The sequence below is a fragment of the Frankliniella occidentalis genome, unplaced genomic scaffold, assembly GCF_000697945.3.
Source record: "Frankliniella occidentalis isolate FOCC.00 unplaced genomic scaffold, Focc_3.1 Scaffold107, whole genome shotgun sequence".
Taxonomy (NCBI): domain Eukaryota; kingdom Metazoa; phylum Arthropoda; class Insecta; order Thysanoptera; family Thripidae; genus Frankliniella; species Frankliniella occidentalis.
The window spans coordinates 895628-903922 of NW_026267236.1; the positions used below are offsets into that span (position 1 = coordinate 895628).

At 49.7% G+C, this 8295-nt stretch overlaps 1 protein-coding gene across 5 annotated transcripts in view; it reads left to right on the forward strand.

Moving 5' to 3' along the window:
• Positions 1-5030, forward strand: part of LOC113203227 (uncharacterized) — a 165968-nt gene extending 160938 nt beyond the window's left edge. For 2 of the 5 annotated variants that reach the window (XR_008011423.1, XM_052270030.1), the window contains 2 exons: positions 3340-3697; positions 4826-5030. The gene's annotated coding sequence lies outside the window, so the exon portion shown is untranslated. Of the gene's footprint in view, positions 1-425; positions 483-561; positions 1052-3339; positions 3698-4825 lie in introns of all 5 variants that reach the window. The other 3 variants (XM_052270026.1, XM_052270031.1, XR_008011422.1) reach the window with 2 other exon arrangements.
• The last annotated feature ends 3265 nt before the right edge of the window (positions 5031-8295 follow it).

The window sequence follows — 8295 nt, forward strand, 5'->3', positions numbered from 1 at the left end:
AGGACGCCTTCGATGTAGATCTATATCGACGAGATTGCAGAGGCGGCCGCGCCCCCTTTTTTTCCACCCTGTATATGTACTGGGCCGTGTCATTTGGCCATCGGCGCGTCATGTGTGCGTTTTTGCACGTCCAGCAGCAGGGTGGACCTCGCCGATTTATTGCGATGAGAAGGTGCTTATTTCTCGAAAGCAATGCGAAGTCATCCCGCGGCACCTTAACGAGAAGTGAATGACACTCACCTTGTATGAGGGACGGGCGGTCGTACGCGCGCTCATTAGCGCAGGGAGGCCCGTCTGGGGCCCGGCCGGGGGGTCTTTGTTTCCACGTTACAGTATAGTTTTATTTATATAGTTAAGATTGTTGTATGAAAACAAAGCGCTGAGTTTTTAAGTAATCTAATTTCGTTTTTTCTGTACCTTTTTAGCTCGCCTTAAACGACACGTGTAACCAGTGTAACAGATATCATGAAAAATTGCAAAAGGTAATGTTTTAAACAAAGTAAAATGATTTTTTTCGAGTTTCTCTCCTGTTTTAACCTCTACATTCTGCTCTTATCAAAGACGACGCCAGAGCGTTGTGCTCACTGTACTCAACAACACCTGTGCTGGGCCTATTATTGTTGTGTGAGGAGAGGCCTGAGGCCCCAGGGCCCCGTCACCTTCGCCGTGCAGGGCCTCATCTCCAGCCATGATAAATCCATTGCGGGCCGTCTTGCCGAGTAAGCAAGCCAACGGCCGTACACTGTTCACACTCGCACCCCTGTTCAAAGAAGTAATGTCTTATAAATTTTCTATGTTGGTGAATATCAGTAGTTAAATTTTGGTGAACTTTGAAGAGGGGGGAGAAAGGCAGGCGCGTTTAGGACACTGATTTAGTATTTATTTTCTCATTTCCAAAATTGACTCGCGAGTTGCCCCCTCATTACTTTCTGAATATTCGATTTGACGTTTTTTGTTGGCGGTGCCCCCACCGTCCTCATATCGGACGGTCCGTAATGCTGGTCGGCTACCGTGCTGTGCACCGCCGATGCAATAGCGTACAGTCTGGACGGTGAGTCGCTGGAGTGACGCGGCCTTTCCCCTCGAAGCAGGACAATACCAACCAAAAACACTGTCGGTTGGTCCAGGCGGAGCAGGGGTAGCTGTTCTGGTGATAAACTATGATCGCCGTTCAGCATATCACAGACCTAGAACTTTGGTTCGACCGGAAGGCCTTGCACATTGCGAAGAGGGGGATCAGAGCTCGCACTGTACGTACGACCGAATCGAATTAGATTGAGAAAGGAAACGATACAAAAGGAGCATTGAATCGAGTCTGGCTGCCGCCCTTACGCCCCGGCGTTGCCGCGCCGCTTTTGAACAGAGGGAATGCCTGCTGCTGGCAACGCTGCGCAGGGCATGCAGCTTGCTGCACCAGTCGGCAAGGTCTGCGACTGCAATAGCAGGGAATTACAATTAGCCTTGTGGCCGCAGTGACCGCCCCGGCCGGGCCGTTGGCAGGAGAGCTGACCGCGCAACCAAAGGGCGCAAAGCCCATACTGTCCAAGTGTGCTCTAGAAAGTGGTGCTGCCTGCTGCCAGATCGCCATAACATTTGCAGTGGTATAAACACTAGGTCCAACTTTACTAAAATGTTGAACGCCTCTCGCACATTTAAAATTACAGTCGTCGGGAGCAATAATACGAGAGTCATGCGCAGCAACGGAAGGGTAAGCCTCGGGTGGCAGGGTGCCTGGACGCGTCGCCCGGGGGCAGCCGGGCGGGCAGCCTGGGGCCCGGGGGGGCCGAGTGAGGCCTGGTCCAGAGACACTCTGCTGGTCTAATTACAGGCCGGGGGGCAACCGCGGAGGCAACCACGATGACATTAATTGGAGCAACTCGGTGTCTCGTCGAGATCAGATCAGCGCGGGTACATAAGTACAGCTTGGACGCGCAGAAGAAGCAAAAAAGTCACGCTCACTTTGTGCTCTGCTTCTGATATCGAACTTTTCCAAAATTAATCATGATGATAGCGTCTCTTCCTTGTCAGAATGCGAGCAGCAACCCATTTTCCAGCATTTACCACAAAAAGGGGCCAGTAAACGAAATGGCCGAGTCGAAAAAGTAAATGCATCCTGCAAGCAGAAGCTGGAGTCCAGCCGGGCGGGCCGGGCGGGCCGGGCGGGCCTGCAAGCTGCACCTCCTGACCGCACGACGTAATTGCAGACTAATATTTCCGTTTGCTGTGCGATTGTCGGTAGCTGCGGTCGCACTGAGGTCGACATCATTTTAGGGAGATGTGGAGCAGAGAGCTGCATTTGCTCCGCGTAACTCGGGTGGGCCGGCCCGCCTACACTGTATAAATGATAATTTTTTGCCAATTTTATGTCCTGCAAATATGTGTTCTTCGCCAAAGAACAGTAAGTTCTTGATTCAATGCAACCTCTATATCAACCAGAGAGTTTTCGTTGAATCAATAAGGTCTATGATAAGTTCTTGGGCTTTCAGCACATCTCTGTCGGATGCATATAGAATTCTATGTGAATTGCATCACATTGCTTATAGAATATCAAGTCACATTCGTTAGAACATGTATATGTGACATCAATTGCAAAATAACACCAGAAACTAAAGTGTTAATGTCAATGTCGCACACTTCTAGGTGTGTGAACGCCATTCGTACACGGAGACACAAGTGTGTGCATTCCAAAGGAAAAGCAACACCTTTACTTCCTGATGTGAACGAATGGAGAATCACACTCTTACAAGTGTGTAACATTATTCACACACTTGCGTTAACGTAACGAATCTCAGTCGCTCAAAAATTGCTTTACGCACCGACACACCTATTTGGTAATTTAACTGGAATTCCCTCTTTGTTGGACACAAAATTTTTATCCTCCTTTCCCATTTACACACTAGATCCTTATGCATTTTGTTGTGCATAAACTTGCAGGATTTCATGCAGCCATAACATTATGCTCAATTTTATGCATAACTATGTACAGTGTGTGCATAATTATGCACATTTTGTACACAATTATGCATAAAAATGTGTGCATACTTATTGCTGCATGAAATCCTAGTCTAATGCACAACAAAGTGCATAAGGATTTAGTGGGTAGTGAATGAAGTCTGCTTTGGAGGCTCTTCGATAGAACCACGGTGTAATGTAATCAAAGGTTACACTGCGTTCTAGGGTCGTTTGTTTTCCGTGTGCATGCATAAAATTTGCTTAAACGTTCATTCCATTGCAATAAAACTGAGTAGAAGAAGCAGTCAAGGGACCACCTGTCAAGGTACGCAGTAGAGCAAAAATTGAAACACTCGGCGATTTAAAGTTTGTGCTTGTGTTTTACAGGTGGTCGGTGCGATATCGCGTGGCCTGGTGCTATGTGGGTGGTCCCATCCTCTCTCCGCCCAGGCTCCTCTGATGCCCACACGCTCGGACCCTTATACCCCTGCGGATTAAAAGCGTCTTGCTATGTGCTTTTTATTTCAAGCTCAGCCCCGCCACCCACCACCGCTTGCCACTGCTCGTCTCATCCCCTTTTATTTTCGTCGGGGGAAGATTACTTTCACTTCCGTCTCAAGAAAAACATACGCAGAGTTTAAGACTCGCTCAGATGCAGCCTCCCCAGAGGGACTTCACAGAAGCCGCCTGGATGGGCGCATGGGGTTCTCTATTTCAGCACTCTCAACTGTCGACTTACTTCGTCGTAAGTAATAGTATAAATGATTTTGTGAACTACTTGTAACAATACTTAGCTTATCAACAAAAACATGGGTGGTTTTATCTACCTGAAAGTTCCAGTCTAGATTTCCATATTTCGTTTTAGTTTCCAGCTTCTGATAATCCGTATTTATTTTAAATGATTTATCACAAACCGAATTGTTATAGTACCAATTTAAAAAAGAAACGTTAATGGCAAGGTAGTATTCCTCTGTGAGGACCGGGTGAAGGTAGTATGTTGCTAGAACACAACTTATGATCCCTTACGCAACGTACTTGCGCGTATCCACAAATGTTTCAGACATGTTTTTCTACCTTCAAATCAGAAAAGACGAAGATACGAAGATTACTGGAGGCGACGTCGGGCGGCGGGACGATGGTCAGTTCGGTTGAACTATTTTTATTGAAACTCCACTAAATAAGTAGTTCCCTTACCGCGTAACGACGGGCGGCGAGCGGGGCCAAAGGAAAAGGGCGGCAAAAGTGGGCGGGGCGGGGCGTGAGGCGGCGAGCGGCCGGTAAAGGATTCAAAAGGGCCGCTCTGCTCCCCACACCGCCCTATCCTTACACTGGCCGCACCCCCATGCGTGTGTGCGCGCTGCTAGTGCGTGAGTGTGTGTGTGTGTGGGGGGGGGGGAGATGGGGATATGCCACATCCGATATGTATGTACGTGAAGGCGAGTTAAGGAGCGATCATAGGCGTGGATCAGCCTGTCCATTTTCAAGTTGTGGGCGGGCACGCGGCGGCGGTTTCTTATACTCACGCACTGATAAATATAAAGTGTGCAACTGGCGTGCATATGCAAGTGCTCATTCTTAATACTATATGTTTACTTTTAGATGTTTAGGTGGACATTTGAACACTTCGAAGTGTTCAACTTCAGGGTTTGCCAGTCCACCTCCTAAGAGGGCGCATTGATCAGAACGAGGGCGAGTTGAACAAGGGGACACTACCATGTGCATGTCAGTTGCACACTTTTGTTTTCGATGCAATCATACGCCAGTGCCAATGGAATGTATTGATGAAAGCGTATTTTTTTGTTGGATTGGTTTTGCTTCGGATTTCCTCTGTCATTTGTGTTATTTTATTTGCCCGTTTCTGTGCATGTTCCAGGTCCACGGCCTCGTTCCCTGCTCCCTGCAGACTCACGGCGTGATTGATGTTGCGATCACAACAGCACACGGGCGGTTGGCCCCCGTGACCCCGCGCTGTCCGCGGCGCTGTCGGCAGCATTACGAGTGATTGTCGAGTTGTAAATGTGTTTGATCGGCAATTTATTAAATCCGCAATAATTATACTCAACAATGGCATCGTTTTATTTGTTGTTAATGTCGTTGACAATGTGTCTGAGTAGCTGCTGTTCTCCCCCGCAGTTCACGAAAACGTTTATTTTAGGTTGGGCCTGTATTAACAATTGCTGGCTATGTACCCGATGTACCCCATGTGCACCCCAAAATAAAAGCAAAGAGCAGCCTGGTTGAGCGGGGGCTTATTTGGCCACAAATAAATAAATACATAATGCACAATCCGAGCGCATGGCGTGGCGTGCCTTACAACACAATGAGCGCGGGATGCGCTGCGCTGCACGTACGCACGGGCCGCTCCCAAACTTATGCAAAAAACGTATACGGCCAGTTTGAACGGTAGCCGGTATGTTCGGGCGTAATCACCAATACGTCTGTCTGCTGCCGGCAGAAAACGGCAGCAAGGGGCCGTCTGAAGGGGGCATCCCAACGGGCACACGCAACAGTAGCACACACACACACACACACACATGAACACCGGCACACTCACGCACGCAATCTCTGTAATAACAGAGCATGTGCAGAGAGAGAATGTGTGTGTGTGAGGGGGTCGTCGCCGGGAGCAAAGGCAAGGGTAAGGGAGAAGGGCGGCACCCTAAAGGGCCCACGATAGGGCATTAGGGGGCAATCCCTGCGTCCCGTGTGCGCCCGAAGGGTCGAAGGGTGCACTGCCAAAACGTTTTCTCTCGAGCAAAAAACTAATAAAACAGCTCCATCCCTCTCCTCTCCCACCCCTGTTGTCGTCTTCGTCATAATTTTCCGCAGCGGCCGGGCGTTAAAAACGTCAAAGGTGCCCGAGGGAGGGGGGGGGGGGGCTGGCTACTGTTGGGCCCTCTGCTGGGCCCCGCGGGGCGTGGCTGGGCAAAGGTGTGTATCTCCAGGCAAATCTCGTCCGGCCGTGCAGGAGGCAGTAAAATGTCGGACGTATACTGCTGCGAGTCTGACGTTGGCGGGGCGGAGCGGTGCGCGGGGAGCCGTCGCGTGGTGCCGATGACGTTTTACGTCGCAGAGACGGACACTGAACAACTCCTGTACTTGGTGCAAGCAGAGAGCCATCTCCCGGACGGGACCGCGGCGGTGGCAAGACGGTCCAAGGCTCGGTCTTGAAACAAATAAAATAAAAAGTGCAGTATTCTCCGCTTCAACAGGAAAAGACAAGAAATGTTCTTTTACAGGAACTGTCTCAGCGGCTGCAGTTGGCGAAACCGACGATCACGCGAGAGGGCCACCCGAGTTCGTGTAAGTTGGAGAGAGAGAAAGAATAAAAGGAGAGGAGTGGGAGAGATGGTCGGGCTGCAGGGGTCCTGCACCCAGTCTCCTCTCCCTGCCGCTCCTCACTTCCCATCTCCCCTCCCTTCCCCTTTCACCTTGGTCCCTATTCCGCCCCTCTGAAGTCCTCTTCATGCAACCCATAAACGTTCTTCCCCGTAAAAAGACGAAAAACAATGCCTTCTCGTCTGTAACAGACTCATCAATATAATAATGATGACGGATCAGCCAAAAACACACGTTTGGCTGGGAGACAAAACGGTCCCACCACCAGTGCATGGCACAGCTCCCTCTGTAATCATGCGGTATACTGCTTATTTACATGTCGTCTGCATCTCTCTCTTTCTCTCTGGACTGTAGCGTCATGTGCCTTTGAGCTTCGCAGGGAACCTTATTCGGAAATTCACATCAGTAGAGGAGGCTGTTCTTCCAAAAAAAACCACCACATCGGTTAATTCGGAAATTACTTGGCAGCACCTGACGTGTCTCAAACTTTTGAATTATTCTGCACGAAATTTTTATCTGTTCTGCGAAAGGGAGAAAGATCGTCGGCCATGCGGCATGTCAATGCATCTCTCCTCTGCCCCCTCTCTTTCCCCTCCATCGCCATCTCCCTTTTCCCTCAGTTGCGGCCCATATAATTTGATTCGTTTGCGATTCGGGCGGTCCGGGGGCCGGGCGCATTATGCACACAGTAGCAGCTCGACATTATGACTACGTGCCAAAAAGTATCGCCACTTCTTATTTTTTGGTCCGGGAATCAAATCCGAGAGACATTCTCACAGATGCACGTGCACGACCACACCTGCAACTGCATGTCTCACACCTACATGTGTCAGACCATACACGCTAATATCCTATGGGAACATTTTTATTCATTGTTTGCATTCATTCACTCATTCATTTATTCATTCAATCATTCATTCAGTCATTGCTGACGCATTTTAATACGCCTGGATGAACATTTTAAAGTAAGGGGACTGTCTAAAAATGCGTCACAGAAAATAGTAACTTGTGAATAAAAATGTTCACAGGATCGTAGTGTGTATGATTCTCAGACTGACAAGTGTGAAACCATACGTGAGTCTCACCTAACTGTTACGACTTGAGTTTCCAGAGTATTTGCCTTTTCTGTCATTGATTATCATGTACAGTTTGCGCATAATCCCCGCGAAACGCAAGTAAATTTTTCTCGAAGATTTAATGGTTTTTGTAAATGACTTTCTAGAGGTGTGTGAGGTGGGCCCCGCCGCCGGGTCTGCGTGGGAGGGAAAGGGATAACTGCCCCATCCGGCCTGGGCGGCGTGGAGGAAACGAAACGACTGACCAGGGCGTACCGGCGGCGAGGTGCCCGGCTGCCTCTGGCCTGTGGCTGCCCTCCCTCTCCAGAGGGCCGTGAGTTAGAGGCCTGGGCTGGTCCGGCCCTCCTCATCCTGTCGCTGGCCAGATTGGAACTCGGGGAGGAAGGGGGTAAGCCCTTGAGGTGGGCGCTGCAGGGCCCAACGTATACGACACTACTATACATACCCTGTCATTATCCACAGGGAGAAGTTAATTAAGTAATCAGCCCGTGTTACTGCCACAACGCCCCCCCCCTTTCCTTGCAATATTGAAAGCGTTTCCAGTGTGGGGCTCTTCATGTCGACCGTACAAGAAAGGGCGCGCCAGCAAATCCTGCTTAATCGAAATATTTGTGAAAGAGATTATTAATTATTAATTGATTGTGATGGGTCTGGATCCGGTCATCTCCGCGTTCAATGCGCACGCTGTTGAAGAGTTAAGGGTTCCTGTTTGCAGGCAATTTTAATCAGACAGCACAACAGTATAAATGGAATGGAAAGGAGGACCACGACGAGAAAGGGGGAACGGGACGGGGGCGGGGGACGTGCAGACGCCAGCCCAGAGATTTAATTAATGCAGCGCCATATGGTGCAATGCTCGCAAGGTAATGCACAGCGCGGGGCAGGGCAGGGCGGGGCGGGGCTGGGTAGCGGCGACATCAAAGGGTGA